Here is a 16,201-nt window from a genome sequence, read left to right as displayed (position 1 = left end):
TTTGTGGGTAGGGAAAGAAATGGCTGGAGGGAAAAAAAAAAAAAAAAACCAGAGATGCCTATTTGACTTAGCAAAGCAGACATGGCCTCCCGGTTCTCCCAGCATCCCTCAGTTCCTAGCTGTTACAGGGTATGGCTGGCATACCCATCCCCCTATCCTGAACTTTCCAGACCAGGGGTTGGGCTGCCCTTCCCCCAGAGGCTCTTTCCTATATAATCTAGACCTTTTGGTTACCTGCGCTCTCCCCTCTTTTGCTGTTTTATACTTTTGGCCTACTGGCTGCTGTACTTGGTTCCCCTCTCTCCCTTCCTCTCCCCCTCTCCCAACATCGCTCAGGTTCATGACCGATCACTCTGGGTTCTCCCAGATTAAGTCCGCCCCTGACTGTGCTCTCCCACATATGTACAATACAGTTTCTCCTCCACCATACAATACCTAGGAGCAGTCATGTCCTCTCCTCTCCTCTCCTCTCCTCACCTCTCCTCTCCTCTCTTCTCCTCTCCTCTCCTTTCCTCTTCTCTCTTCTCCTCTCCTTATTTCTTTCTTTCATTCGGTGACCGGCTACTGGAGCCCCTGGAGCAGGCAGCCCTAGAGGCAGATCCAGGCAGAGTAAAGGGTGAAGGAGAGGCCTCCTGGTAAATGTTAGTGTTAGGCCAGGAAGGAAAGGAGTGGAAAGCATGGAGCAGTGGGAAGATTTGACAGAGAATCTCTCAGAGGGGAGAGGTCAAAAGGAAAAGAGCAAGACTTTGAATAAGACCCTAAAGGAAAAGCTGGAATTCTTGTTACCAGGTCTAGGAAGCTGTCTGGCTTGGAAGGAAAGAGGTGCTGGCTGGAGAGAGCTAGATTCTCCTTAAGCTGTTAGGGGAAGACAGTTGGCTAGAAAGGAAGACAGTTCGAGGCATCGAACTCGTTCTCGTGTCTCACTTGGGGAGGTCTCCTGTAGTTAAGACTCACTTAAGACAGCAGCAGTTGCTGTCCAGCCAGCTAGAGAAAGTTTATTTAGTGCAGTGCATTCTTAGTTCCAGGATTTGAAAAGTAGCACACCGTTGGCAGAGAGGACAGCAGTTTTAACAGCAAGAGAAAGAACGCGAGCACAGCAGCTTAGGACAAAGGACAGATCTGAGAAGAGGGAGATAAAGTTCAGGAGACTGGATAGATGGTTTTTGTAGAGAAGGAGAAAAGGTGGGGTATCAAGAACAGAGGGGAAGGACAGCGGGGGCCAAGTCAGACGGAAGCCCGGATGTAGGGAACCTCTGGCCGAAACATTGAAAGTCTCGGACTTGTAAGTTGAACATGCTGCTCTCAGATCAAAAACCAACAAACATGGCCGTTACAGAGGACGCAGCACACAATCAGACCGTGTTGCAGTAGAACACAAGGTGTTTGGGCTTAACCGAATGTCCCACCCGGCCATTCGGTAGAGTGAGAAAGGAAATTTTCAAATGGACAGGCTGTTTGAGAAAGGGGTATCCCCTTAGGTACAACCTGTGGGTAGTGATCACTTTAGGGATCAAAATTCCCCTTTCACAGGGGTTGCCTTAGACCATCGTAAAACTCAGATATTTATAACATAATTCATAACAGTAGCAAAATAACTTAATGAAGTAGCAAAAAAAAAAAATCCACGGTTAAGGGTCACCACTACATGAGGAACCCATGTACTAATGGGCGATAGCACTAGGGAGGCAGAGAACCAACCACTGCCGTAGATAAAGACAGGCAGCATCCACAGATCCTTTGAATGGACATCACTAGTGCCACCTGCAGAGGACTCCGTACCCAGTGCCAGGGCTTCTGGGAAGTTTGCTTGGGGGACGGTTAGAAAGAGGTTTTGTCAACTGGTGGTGGTTAAATAATCCTGGTAAGAGTTTCCCAAGGAAGGGGTACAATCATGTGGTCAACAGGAAGGACAAAAGAGCAGAGGGACACAACCCTGGAGAGCCCATACTCAACTCCCTGTGCAGACCACCAGTGTCAAAGCAGTGAGAAAACTGGAAGGTGGTGAGGAGCTCAGTGGCGGCAGAGGACAGCTGCGAGAACCAAAGCCTGCCTGCCATTGGCTTACAGGCTGGGGTCCAACAGGACACACAAAATTGGGGAAAGAGACTTACGTGTGTGTGTGTGTGTGTGTGTGTGTGTGTGTGTGTGTGTGTGTGTGTGTGGTGTGTCTATGTCTATGTATCTGTGTGTCTCTCTGTGTGGTATGTGAGTGTCTGTGTGTCTCTGTGCAGTGTGTGTATGTGTCTGTCTCTCCGCGTGTGTGTGTGTGGTGTGTGTCTATGTATCTGTGTGTCTCTGTGTGTGGTATGTGAGTGTCTGTGTGTCTTTGTGCAGTGTGTGTGTGTGTCTGTGTCTGTCTGTCTATCTCTCTCTCTGTGTGTGTTCGTGTGTGTGTGTGGTGTGTGTCTGTTTGTCTGTCTATGTCTGTCTATCTCTTTCTCTCTGTGTGTGTCTCTGAGTGGTGTGTGTGTGTGTGTGTGTGTGTGTGTGTGTGTGTGTGTGTTTGGGGACAGGGGGTTGTTGACCACTGAGTCAGCTAAAGACTATCAGCTAATCTAGAGGCATTAATCGTGGCTGGTCATTAGCGCTTGGGAGAGGGACCGGCAATGGAGTAGGTAGGACAAGAATCCAGAGGAACAGGTTGCTTTAGTTCTAGGAACCAGGTAACTTCCAGCTTGGGGGTTGTCACAGTTCAATTAAAATGAAAGAGCTCTACAAGAAAAGGGACAAACTTAACATCTGGATCAGCAGAGCGTGAAGTCACAAAGACAAGCATAAATTCTGTGGGTTACTAGAGGTAATGGGAGGATCTTTGATCGCTGAACTCGTGAATGCTGACAGTGGGAGAAATGGCATCGCATGCTGAATGCCCACTCAGAACCCAAGTAGCAGCCATAGAAAACCTTGCCCTAGACTTTCATGGTGTGGCCACTAATCTGGTCACAGTAGACCCACGTTGGCCTCCCAGATAGCTTGCTAAAGTTGTTGCATGGGTACCGGGATTTAACTAAACAACTTCCTAAAAGTCTCCAAAAGGCCACCAAACCTTCATCTAAAGCCAGCCGCTTCAAGATGGTGGGAAACATGGTAAAACCCAGAGATACCATTAGCTAAAATCCCTTGTAACTCTGTTTTACGTAAAATGAGGTCCTTTATCAAAAAAAAAAAAAAAAAAAAAAAAAAAGCTTCACAGAATACTATAACAATGGGTGAGCATTTTGGAGGTCCACACATGGTAGTTTTGGGGAAAGTATCACATAAGAAAAATCTTTAAAAAAAAAAAGCAAAACTATGCTTAGAATAAGAACCAATTCTAGTAGGAAGGAACTCTTTTAAGTTAGCTTCTCAGAAAACTTCAGGAAAGAGATCCCCCAGACCACCCCACAGATGCAGAGTTAGCTACTTGGAGGTTGTGAGCACAAAGAACGGCCTCCTATAATTAACAGTCCTTGAACTGCCCATAAGGCTGAAACAGTAGCAACAGCAGTGACTAACAGCCAATAGGGTTTGCAGCTAACTAACCAGGAATCAAGTATAGATGTGGGAGCGGGGTGGGGTGAAGTGATGCCTCAACCGCACCTAACCATCCCTAACTGAGTAGAAAACCCAGGAACGGTGGGTGATCCATGCCCTGCTTGGGCCAGAGGCGCATGCATACAAAAAACACCAGAGGAGGAAGTTCTGTGGCTCTCTATTCTGGAGACCACTTCTGTGGCTCTCTATTCTGGAGACCACTTCTTCTTTTAGATGTTTGTCTCACCTTTCCTTCCTTCTTGGTAAAGTTTGCTTCTGCTTAGGAGGTCCACAGCTTTAATTTTGACTGACTTGAGATGATAAACTTGGAGCCAATGTCTTATGTGGCTATTCCCTGCCCCGGCGTGTGGGGGTTCGGCGGAGACCTGGGAGGGGGCGGAAGAATGGGGGCCAGGAGGCGCGAAGAAGGAGAACAAGCCTATGGTCTAATCAAGCTCTCAAACTTTAATTAAAAACAGCGGCTTATAAAGACAAGCAGGCAGGAAGGCCACGCAGGGCCTAAGATCGTCACCACCCTCCCATTGTTCTTTACGTTCCTATAACCCTAAATCTCAAATTACAGGAGTGCTGATAAGATCAGATAACTGGTGAGGTGTCCCAGAGGGTGTAAGTGGGCTTGACATTCCTGAAACATTCCTGAGACAGTGGGTGCTTAAGCAGGCTCGGCTCCCTGCAATTGCCTAATTGGTTCTTGATCTATCAGTAAAGATGTCATGGGCCAATTGCTGAGCGGAAGGAAGAGGCGGGATTTCGGAGCCGCCCCCACCACCACCACCACCTCCCCAAGCGAGCTAGCAGGTGCAGGAGACACAGAGGAAAGTAGTTTTTTTTCACCATGCTTTAGAGGGAGAAAAGCCAACCAGACACGTGCGCTCTCCAGCGGAGCATCTAAAGGCCAATTCTCCGGGAGGGAGGTTGGGGTATCGAGCTGGGACTAAAGGTAACTGAGCAAGTTAAGCTGGGGCAGGCTGAGAAGTGATGAGCATTGGGAAGGGCACGCTACTAGCCACTGTAGATTAGTAGTGCCCAGCAGCCCAGCAATTGAGCCAGTACAGCAGGTTGAAATTGAACAGTGTGTGTGCGTTTCCTGCGTTTTCCATCCACAGATCCAATATTCTCTGGGCAGTGGCAGGGGCTGGCATCTCAACCTGTTCCTGGAGCTTAGGCGGGGTAGCAAAAGCTACACCCAACAGTAGATTTTGGTTACCACGAATGTCCAGCATCCTAAGTCCTCAGGTTATTTATGTACAACCAGAATATGACTTTCCTACTCAAAACACCACCTTCACATTGTGGAGAATCGTGAGTTGATCATGTATTTATTGTCATATATTATAGCTACAGAAATTCATTGTCTCACTTTTCTGAATTAGAGGTCTTTGTGGGGCTCTGAAGGGAATCATGTTGCCTGCCCCTTTGTTAGTTTTTGATGGTTTGCCCGTCAGCTTTAGAATTCTCCAGCCTGGGCTGCATTATGCTCCCTTCCCTTTAGATACATACCAAATATACTGGACTAAGATTTCATTCTAAAGACCAGCAGTCTCAACTAACCTGGAGCCCCGAGATCTCACGGACATTGAGCCACCAATTGGGCAGCATACAGTAGATGATCCAAGACCTCTGACACACACATGGCAGAGGGCTGCCTGGCCTGGCCTCAATGAGAGAAGACACACCTAACCCTTGAGAGACTTGAGGCCCCGGGAATGGGGAGGCCTGGTGGTATGTGTGGGAGGGTGTTGGGGTATTGGGACATCCTCTTGGAGACTGGGCAGGAGAAATGGGATAAGGAACAGACAGAGGGCAGAACAGGAGGGGGATAGTGACTGCAAAAGTTGATTAAAGATCATTTTTAAAAAAGATTTCATTCTAAATCAGGTAGTGGTGGTGGCATATGCCTTTAATCCCAGCACTGGGGAGGCAGAAGCAAGAGGATTTCTGAGTTTGAGGCCAGCCTGACCTACAGAATGAATTCCAGGACATAGAGAAACCTGCCTCAAAAAACAAACAAGAGACTTCATTCCATCCATATATAGATATATAAAGCATACAAATACTTTTGTGATAACCCTATTTCCAAATTATCCCACGTTCTGAGGTACTGAGAGTAAGGACTTTTATGTACGAAGCGGGGAGATGGAATTCAATCTATAATATTCAAGAGAAGTACTTCTCAACAATGCAGTATTTTTCCAAACATGCAGATTTATTTACAGATCAATGTACATACTTATTAAAAGCAGAAGAAAAACGGCCCTACATGAATACTTAAATCAAAAAGAAATAAAGATGACAAGAAATAGTAAATAAGGAAGTAACTCTTAAACACTCTTATCTTTTTTTAAGAATTGTTTATCTATTGTATTATGTGAGTACCCTGCAGCTGTCCTCAGACACACCAGAAGAGGGCCTCAGATTCCATCACAGATGGTTGTGAGCCACCATGTGGCTGCTGAGAACTGAACTCGGGACTCCTGGAAGAGCAGTCAGAGCTCCCACCCACTGAGCCATCTCTCCAGCCCAAGACTCTTACCTTAACAATCTATTTAGAGGTAGGTCCTAGACCTGTGTCTCAGGGCCTTTGGGTTCTGCTTGCGGTTTATTAATAATAAAGGCACAGAGACGTCTATATAGCTTAAAGCTGTCACCTGTTTGCTGGGGCTGTCTCTCCATTAGCGTCCTAACTTACCCCAACGCCTCCACCTGGCTCTCACTGCACTACCTCCCTGCTCTGTCCTCTTTGGCTTCCATCCCACCTACTTCTGGCTTCCTCCCCTTTTATCAGCCTGTCCACCTGTCCCAGCTTCACCAGCTCTTTATCCAAAAAAAAAAAGCCACATCCCTTATTCATCCAGTCCGTCTGAACCAATCAGCAGCGGGACGACAACCAGTCCGTTTCTCCGTGTTGCCTTTTGGACTCGAGGGCTACAGATCCTTGCTGTGGCTGCTTGCTTCCTAACATGATAATCTCAGAGAATTCTTTCAGGCAGGTAAAGAAGGGACGAGCATTTACATATAGAGAGCAGGTGATGCATAGAAATGAAAGTAACGAATACCCTGCCAGCTCTTTTCTCTGGCCACACAGCAATGATTGAAAACACAGGGGCACCTACATAGCCATTTGATTCAATGGGGGGGCGGGGGCGGGGAGGGGAGTGGCAGGATGTGCGTTGTTTGGTTATCCCAACTGAATGGGCTACTCAGTAAAGGCGCTTGCTGTACCAATCCTGACAACAAGAGTTTGATCCCTGACACCCACAGCATGAGCATGACATTAGAGCACCAACACCTGTAAGTTGTGTGTGTGTGTGTGTGTGTGTGTGTGTGTGTGTGAAAGAGAGAGAGAGACAGACAGACAGACTTTTAAAATATTTTCAATTCATTTAAATAGGTGAGCTTCCGTATTGGTAATCCCAGCATACAGAATGCAACAGGAAAAATCGTGAAGGCCAGAAAGGGCAACTTAGTGAGTTCAAACTTAACCCAGGCTACTTAGTGAGTTCATAAAGGGGAGCACTAGGAATGGAGCTCAGAACACTGGCCCAAAATGCGAAGGTCCTGGGTTCAATTCCCAGCCCCCCACTCCCAAGAACATGTTAACAAGATAATCGAGCTTTCGGTCTATTTGTTACTTTTCTATTGCTGTAAAAAAAAATGCCATGACCAAAGGTGACTTATGGAGGATAGGTCTCTTTTGTATTAAAGCTCCATAGGGTCTGTAATGTGGGGCAGGATGGCAGCAAGGTATAGCGGCAGGAGGAGGGAGCTGAAAGGTCACGACTTCAACCACAAGCAGAGAGCACAGGAAGCAAACTGGAAGTGAGGTGCAGCTCCAGACTCCCAAAGCCTGTCCCAGGGACCTCCTTCCTCCAACCAGCCTTTGCTATCTGTATAAACAGCGCCCCTAACCGGGGACCAAGTATTCAAATTCAAATACCTGAATCCTACAGGGGAGAGTTCTCACTCAAGCCACCACATTCCAGTACCTGGCCCCCATGGACTTGTGGCTATATATAACGGAAAATGCCGTTTACTTTAAAAGTCCCCGTAGTTTTTCATGGTCTCACCGCCCTTCAAACGCCCATCCTTTAAGGCTCAAGGCAATCTCTTAATTGTAAAGCCTGTAAAAATCAAAAGACAAATTACATATTTCCAACCTACAATAGCGCAGAGTTCTCGAGAAGGGAGAACTAGGGATACTAGGGAGTTAATATGGGACCAAAGCGAGACAGACACCAAACACAAACACAGATCCCATAGCGCACTCAATCTCAAATGTCTCTCAGATGTCTCTGCTGCTGGTAACATTCATCTCCCTTTGGGGCTTGTTCTACTCCCTGTGTGCAGCTCCCCTGGGTACGCCTCTCACATTCTGCCGTCTCCAAAATCTCGGGATCATTACTGCCACCAAGCCTTGCCTTCCACAGCTTTACACAATGGCCCCTCCCGGTCTCCGTGAAGAGATTTCTCTGCCAAGTGTATTGCCTGGTCTCACTGCTCTCTCTGAAACCATTCATCCTTGTATCCTTCGTGCCTTTAACGCCAGCATTATGGGAGACTTCGCTGTGGGGCGTGGCCGCCAGTTTGGATGCCCGGCCCCCTTGAATCATATTAGCAGCAGCTTTTTTTTTCTTTTCTAATTTGGTTGCTTTCCAGGAACAGACAACTTCTTAGGCTCTCTCACAAATTGGAGGTTTAGCTGGGTGAGGTCTTTGCCACGAGGCACTCTTCATTTATCACTGTATGGAGCAGGATGCCTTGCCCTAAACTGTGCTAATCCGACTAATGACAGCCTGACTCTCAGCACGTGCGTTGGCCGAACATTAAGCTCCCTAGTGCCTTTGCTTCTCTTCAAACTGCACATTTCTTTTCGCCCCGCTTCCTTTTCCTTTATTATAGACTTGCACAAGCATTACTACGGTCTTAGTTGGGTTTTTATTGGTGTGATGAACACCATGACCAAAAGCAACTTGGGAAGGAAATGGTACAAGTTTTGAATCTCAACAGCCCTCCTAGGCCTCTGTACCCGCACCTGCCTCCAGGTTCTTGTTCTTTTTGAGTTTCTAACCCTGACTCCATCCAACGATGGGCTGTGATCTGGAAGAGTAAGCCAAATAAACTTTTTCCTCCCCAACTTGCTTTTTTGTTCACCGTGTTCTGTTGCAGCAACTGGAACCCTAGGACAGCTGCCTGCACAGAAGTGGGTGGGAGAAGTTTGCTTTTGGGCTTCCTCCTCTCACTCTGGGTGGCAGATTTTATCCTCTTGCTGAAGCTTTCTTTTGCTGGTGTTAGAATCTACTTCTTCAGTACCCCACTGTAGACCAAAGACCAGCTGAGACATCCAGTCTTATGAGCTCAACGACTATAGAACTCTTGGTCTTTTCCTAGGGTAACAGCCACTGTTGGATGCTGTTGGACTGTGAGAAGTGTTTCTTTCCAGACAGTCACCAGCCAGCTTAACACAGACTCTCACGTGAACTTGGATCAGGCCAAGGGTTTCTACCACACCAGAATGGGATGAAATCAGAGGGGAAAACCAGCAAAATAATCATAACTGAGAATTTACCCAAAGCGATGCCCAACATGAATGATGTCACACATAACCTGAGAGAACAGGTCTGAAGTCTGTCACCTAAGCATATTAATTTATCACTACTACTACAAAATGTCAAAGGAGAAGAAAAATTCTTAATTTCTTTTTTCACTCTGTCAACATCTTACAGCTACATAATTTCAAACGTTTTCTGCCACATGTGGATTACCCTTTCTACAGTGTTGCCCTTTTCCTTTGCTGTACAGAAGCTTGTTAGTTTAATGCAGTCCCAATTGTCAGTCCCCGTTGTCTGTATTTGCTTTTGTTGCTTGTGGGCTTGGTGTCATGGCCAAACAAAACATTCCTAAATCCAATGTCAATAAGCCCTTGACACTGAAACCCATCACTCCTCGGAATTACATGGTTTCAGGTCTTGCATTTACGTCCTTAATCCATGGGAGTTCTATGCATGGTAAGAGTACAGCTTTGCTTTTCTGTTTGTGGATATTAAATTTCCTATCACTGTTTGTGAAGGTGACTACTAAAACGACACAAATAAGGGACACGTTTCTACTACAGAAAGAGCCGGACCAGGTGGGCTCATAGATGAGTTATTCCAAATATTTACTCAGGAAATTAGATTAATTTGACATGACCATTGAGGGGGTGCCACCCAACTCCTTCCGTGACCAGTCAGTCTCATGTCAAAACCAATGACCTTACTGAAAGACCAGGAAAAATTCAGACCCCCTAACAAACAGAGTAGAGCCAAAAATGTAGGTTAGCTGGTTCAGCAACTCCGTTCCAGGAACTGGCTGACCACAAAAGTTATATTAAAATCTTGAGAACAATCTTGAGAAACAGGGACTTTCCCCTTGTGATTTTCACTGGTATTCTCGACATTTTTCCAATGACGCCCTCCCTACCCCCTTGGGATGTGGTTTCTTCCTTTAAATACCTCTTCTCCCAGCTACTCAGGGTCGAACTCCTCTACCCCTGCGTGGGACACGAGTCTCGGCCCCAGAATGCTGGTTCCTGTCAATAAACCTCGTGTGATTGATCAAGGACGATCTCTCATGAGTTCTTGGGGGGTCGCATCATCCCGAGACTTGAGTGAGGGTCTCCCCACTTCGGGGGTCTTTCACTTACAACATATGAAAATGGATTTTGAAATCATTTAAAAATTAGCGAATCAAATCTAGCAGTGTATAAAAATCTGTAAATAACATCAATTCCATACAGTCTCAAATAGTTGTTTGGTAGTTGGCCCCAACGTCAGGTCACAAAATTTGAAGGAATAACCTCACCTGACTTCGAGACTATCAAACTCCATAAATAATTCGCTCTAACAGCAAACCCTGGGGTATACTGTGGGAGTTCCAGTGAGAATGGCAGCTCATCATAGATTCACCAGGTGTGCTAAATGTTCATGCTAGTGAAGGATGTTTGCTCAGAGGGATTGTGGAAGGTAGGGGCTATGGTTAAATCTCTGTAGCTTTTGCTTAATTTCAATGTCAATCAAAAGTACCTCTAAAAAATGAGTTCTGTTTCTTTGAAGAAATTCAGTAATTAAAGCAAAATAATAGCAAAGACTTTTTAACTGAAAAAAAATCATGCAATGTATTTTGATGATTTTCCCTCCCCCAACTCGTCTAGACCTGCTTACCTCCCTACCCACCTAACTTGGTGCTCTTTTCTCTCTTTCAAAACAAAAAATCAAGAAAAGAAGAAGGAAAAGAAGGAAGAAGAGGAAGAAACAAAAAAACACATAAGAAGAAAATCAGAACAAGCAAGTAAAAGACACCCCCCCCCAAAAAAAAGCAAAATAAGTCCACAGAAATAAGAAATAAGTTTGTTTTGTGTTGGTCAGCTACGCCTGCTGTAATGGGGCCTGTCCAGGAATGTAGTTGATATAGCCAGTAAGGCTTCATCGGTTTTCCCTTTGCCAACAGGTATCAATAGTGGATAACTTCTTGTTTAGTAATGGGGTCCCATGTCCACTCCGCCCTCTCAGTGCTGATCCCCTGTCTGGCTTGAACTTCCACAGGTCTTGGGAGTGCTGTCACAATCTCTGTGAGTTCAGATGAATATGAGTCCTGCTGTATCTGGGAGATACCAATAACAGTGACTTTTAAAGTTTATTTTAAAAGTATATATATATATCAGCAATAGCTCACAGGCCAGGGAACAGGGAAATGAAGTGTGTTAATGTGAGGCTTTTACACTGCAAATGAGGCACCATAATAACCTGTGAAGTAATGCTGGGATAAATACATTAAAATGTTGAAAAAAAAAACCCACATCGTACCTGTCTTAGTTAGGGTTTCTATTGCTGCAACAAAACACCATGACCAAAGCAACTTGGAGAGGAAAGGGTTTATTTGTTTTACACCTCCACATTGCTGTTCACCATCGAAGAAAGCTAGGATAGGAATTCAACAGGGCAAAAACCTGGAGGCAGGAGCTGAAGCAGAGACCATGGGGAGGTGTTGCTTACTGACTTGCTCAACATAGCTTGCTTGGCCTGCTTTTTATAGAACCCAGACCATTAACCCACGGATAACACCACCCATACGGGCCCCCTGCCATCAACCGCTAATTAAGAAAATGCCCTGAGCTGAGTCTGGAAGCATCTTCTCAATTGGGGTTCCCTTTCTTCAGATGACTCAAGTTAGTCAGCTAGCACAGTACCTGTAATTTTTGTTTTCAAATAACAGGTATAGCCAGAATCCAAAGCTACATGTCCCTACTAAGGACATTGAAAAGAGACAAATGCAGTCCACCACCAGTCTGTGTTTCTGTCGTTAGAGTAGAACAGGGTCCGAGCTGGTAAGTTCCACCAAGTGCAGCCAAAGACATGAAAACATGTGGGCCATGGGTCTGTGGTCCCAGCTACTCTGGAGGCTGCACTGAGAGGAGTGAATGAGCCTGGGAACTCTGGGTCAGCCTGGGCAGCACAGTAAACTCATCTCAAAACACAAATAATAATAATAATAATAATAATAATAATAATAAGAAGAAGAAGAAGAAGAAGAAGAAGAAGAAGGAGAATATAAAATAAAAATATAATCACACAAAGTGGGCTGACGCAAAGTCAGAGACTTACCTGAGAGAACTAGAGGGAGAGGGCAGGGAGAACCAAGGGACAAATGTCAGGAATGGAAGTAGGTGACAACATGGTAAAGTTGATCAAATAAGGACATGGGTAATTCTGATTAAATTATAGATGTACTAACCACCCAGTTACATGCTAATGGGCCAAAAAAATTTTGCTTGCATTTAATTTTTATTTTAATGCCACAAAGGTGGGTTTTTTTTTTCATTTTTCTCAAAATCTTATATATGGTGTACTATTTTTTGTATGGGTGTGCACATTGGCATACATGCACACATGCACACATGCACACATGCACACATGCACACATGCACACATGCATGGTACACGTGTCAGAGGACAGTTTGTAGAGTTCATTCTCTCCCTCTGCCTTTACAAGGTGTGTTGCTTAATCTCAACTGTCAACTCAGCATGACCTGGAACCACCCAGGAAGGGAGTCTTTTGTTTTTATTTAGAATGCTTTTCACACAATATATTTTGATTCTATTTCTCCCCTCATCCAACTCTTCCCAGATCCTACTCAACCTCCCGCCTACCAAACTTCATATTCTCTTCCACACACCCCCAAAAAAGAAACAAGAAAAACAAACCGAAAAAATCAAACAAACTTTTTAAAAACAGAAAGAGAAATTAATAAGAAAAATAATTTTCAAAATGAGACCCAAAAATTGTACACACAGAAAATGAAGTGTGTTTTGTGTTGACCAACTACTACAGGACGTGGGTCCTGCCTGGGGCATGGTCGATATATACAGTGAGTTATCATTAGAGAAAGCTGATTTTCCCTTCCCCAGCAGATATTAATGGTGAATAGTTTCTTGGCTGGGGGTGGGACTTTGTGTCTACTTCCTCTTCTCAGTGCTGGGATTTTATCTGTTTTAAACCTGTCTTGGTCTCATATGGTCTGGTCTGGTCTTGTCTGCCTCAGTCTCTGTGGGTTCTTGTGTGTATCTGTCCTATAGTGTCTGAAAGAGTCATGAACCGCCTCTGACTCCTACACTCTTTCCACTTCCTCTTCCCTGTAGATTGCTGAGCCTTGAGGGGAGGGGCTTAGTAAAGACATCCTACTTAGGGCTGAGTGCCCCCAAAGGTCTCTCATTCTCTGCACATTGTCCACTTGTGGGTCTCTGCTAACTCCCATCTGCTACAAGAAGAAGCTTCTCTGATGAGGGTTGAGTTGTACACCGATCTGTGGCATTAGGGGTCATTTCATTGCTTTGTTCCTTTAGCGAAATAATCGTAGTGGGTCTGGGAGAAAAATCTTAATGAGGAACTATCTAGATCAGGTGGGCCTGTGGACACGTCTGTAGCAGATTGTCTTGACTGTTGATTGAGGTGGAAAGACCCGCTCTGAATGTGGGTGGCAGCAGTTCAAGGGCTGGACCCTGAGCTGTGTAAGTGTGAAAGAAGCCAGCTAGCAAGCAAGCAGCCCAGCAGCTTTGGACTTGGGATGTGCTCTGACTCAATTGCTTCATTTTCTGCCTTGACTTCCCTGAAATTATCCAGTGTCTCCTGGAAATTTTAAGTCAAAGAAGCTCTTCTTCCCCTAACTTCCTTCTGGTCAAGATGTTTCGTTTTTAATATATTTTTTAATTAATCTATTTTTATTTTATGTGCATTGGTGTTTTGCCTGCATGTTTGTCTATGAGGGTGTCAGATCTTGGAGTTACGAGCAGTTGTGAGCTGCCATGTGGGTCCTGGGATTTGAACCCATGTTGAGGTTTGGTCTGAGGCTGTGTATGGCAATGCTAAATACTGGCCCCCAAGGTCTGGTTGCCCATGGGGACCAGGAAATCTCCCAGCACACCAAGATGCTCTGTAACCTTGCTCCTTAATTTAAAACTATTGGTTGACTAAAGATGCCTATAGCCTATATAGCTGGGCAGAAGAAAGGTAGACTGAGTTTTCTGTGACCAGGCTTGGGGTCTTAGGCAGGGGCAGAAGAAGAGAGAAAAGGTAGAGAGAGGAAAAGATGCCATGGGGTACGTGATCATGAGAACTGGCCACGAGGACTGGCCAATCAGAGTAGGAGTGACCTATGTGGAACACGACAAATCATACCTCAGGGTAACTGTCAGGGAAGTAGACATAATAGCATAGAGGGCTGATATCTGCCCAGCTCTGGGGCTTTAAAGGGTTATTATAAATATAAAGGTTTTGTGTCTTTTATCTGGGAATTGAATGATCTAAGGAAAAATAGAAACCCCCAATTGAGATTAAATATTTACTAAAACAAACCCAGATCCTCTGGGAAAGCACTTGGTCCTCTTAACTGTTAAGCCATCTCTTTGTCCCCTGGTCAAGACGTTTTATCACAAGGAAGGAAGCAAAACTAGATGGCATGGTGTCTAGGACTCTGACTCAGGTCACCAGATCTGTATAACAAGCAGTTTTACCTGCTGAGCCGTCACACACACACACACACACACACACACACACACACACACACACACAACACACACACACACTCACTCACACTCACACATACACTCACACACTCATTCACACACACACTCATATACTCACACACACATACACTCACACACACTCACACATACACTCACACTCACACATACACTCACACACTCACACTCACACATGTACTCACACACACTCACACTCACACATACACTCACACTCACACACTCACACTCACACATACACTCACACTCACACACTCACACTCACACTCACACATACACTCACACTCACACTCACACATATACTCACACACACTCACACTCACACATACACTCACACTCACACACTCACACTCACACATACACTCACACTCACACACTCACACTCACACATACACTCACACTCACACTCACACATACACTCACACTCACACTCACACTCACACATATACTCACACACACTCACACTCACACATACACTCACACTCACACACTCACACTCACACATACACTCACACACACCCATGCATACACTCACCCACACTCACACTCACATGTACACTCACTCACACTCACACTCACACATACACTCACACACTCACATATACACTCACACTCACACACACTCACACTCACATGTATACTCACACACACTCACACATACACTCACGCACACATACACTCACACACACACTCACACTCACATGTATACTCACGCACACTCACACATACACTCACGCACACATTCACACACACATTCACACACACATTCACACACACACACACACACACACACACTCACACACATCACATTTCTTCTGAGAAGATGCACATGAAGATGCATGCTTCTGTTTGTTTGTTTGGAGCAAAGGCCAAAACTGAGTGCCTTTCTCAAGCACTTTCCCTGTCTTGTTTGAGACAAGTCTCTCTCCCAGAACCTGGAGCTTGCTGACTCATCTGGACTGGGTGGCCAGTAAGAGCCAGGGACCCTCCTATCTGCCCCCCCCAGCTCTGGGATCATAGGTGCCCAGGGTCTTTTCTGCGGATGCTTGGGCACTGCACAGGTCTCCCTGCGTGCATAACTACAACTTTACCAACTGGACCAGCTCCTCTCCCTTTTTCATTTCTATTATCTGATATACAAAGGTTAAGAGGGAGCTGGGTCACCTCATTCCTTTTGTACTGACCACTTTACGCTTTCTAAATTCAGGGCATTCAGGGGAGGGGACGGGGAAAAAAGTATTTTTACAAATCACTAGAAGGGAGAGGAGGCTGCTTTGATACTCTTGCCACAAGGCAGATGATTATCTTATGTAAGTTCCCTTTCACTTTTACCAAATATTGTGTTTCAGATTGTAATCAAATGTGAGGATTCATTTCTTAAGTGAATTTATCTGGACCAAACTACATGTACCAAAGAGTTCCATGTCCAGGGTAATCAAAGTGCAGGGCGACAGGAGCCATTCATATCCACTAGCATCCCTGGCCCTCAGAAATCCCTGGCAGGTGGTGTCCTTGTCCCAGGAAATCCCAGGAATAGGGTTAAGGGGATAAATTCCTCAAGTTATCCTGTTTCCTATTTACAAGCAAGAACTTCC

Source organism: Rattus norvegicus, chromosome 8, assembly GCF_036323735.1.
Source record: "Rattus norvegicus strain BN/NHsdMcwi chromosome 8, GRCr8, whole genome shotgun sequence".
NCBI lineage: Eukaryota > Metazoa > Chordata > Mammalia > Rodentia > Muridae > Rattus > Rattus norvegicus.
Note: the sequence above shows the minus strand (reverse complement) of the source record.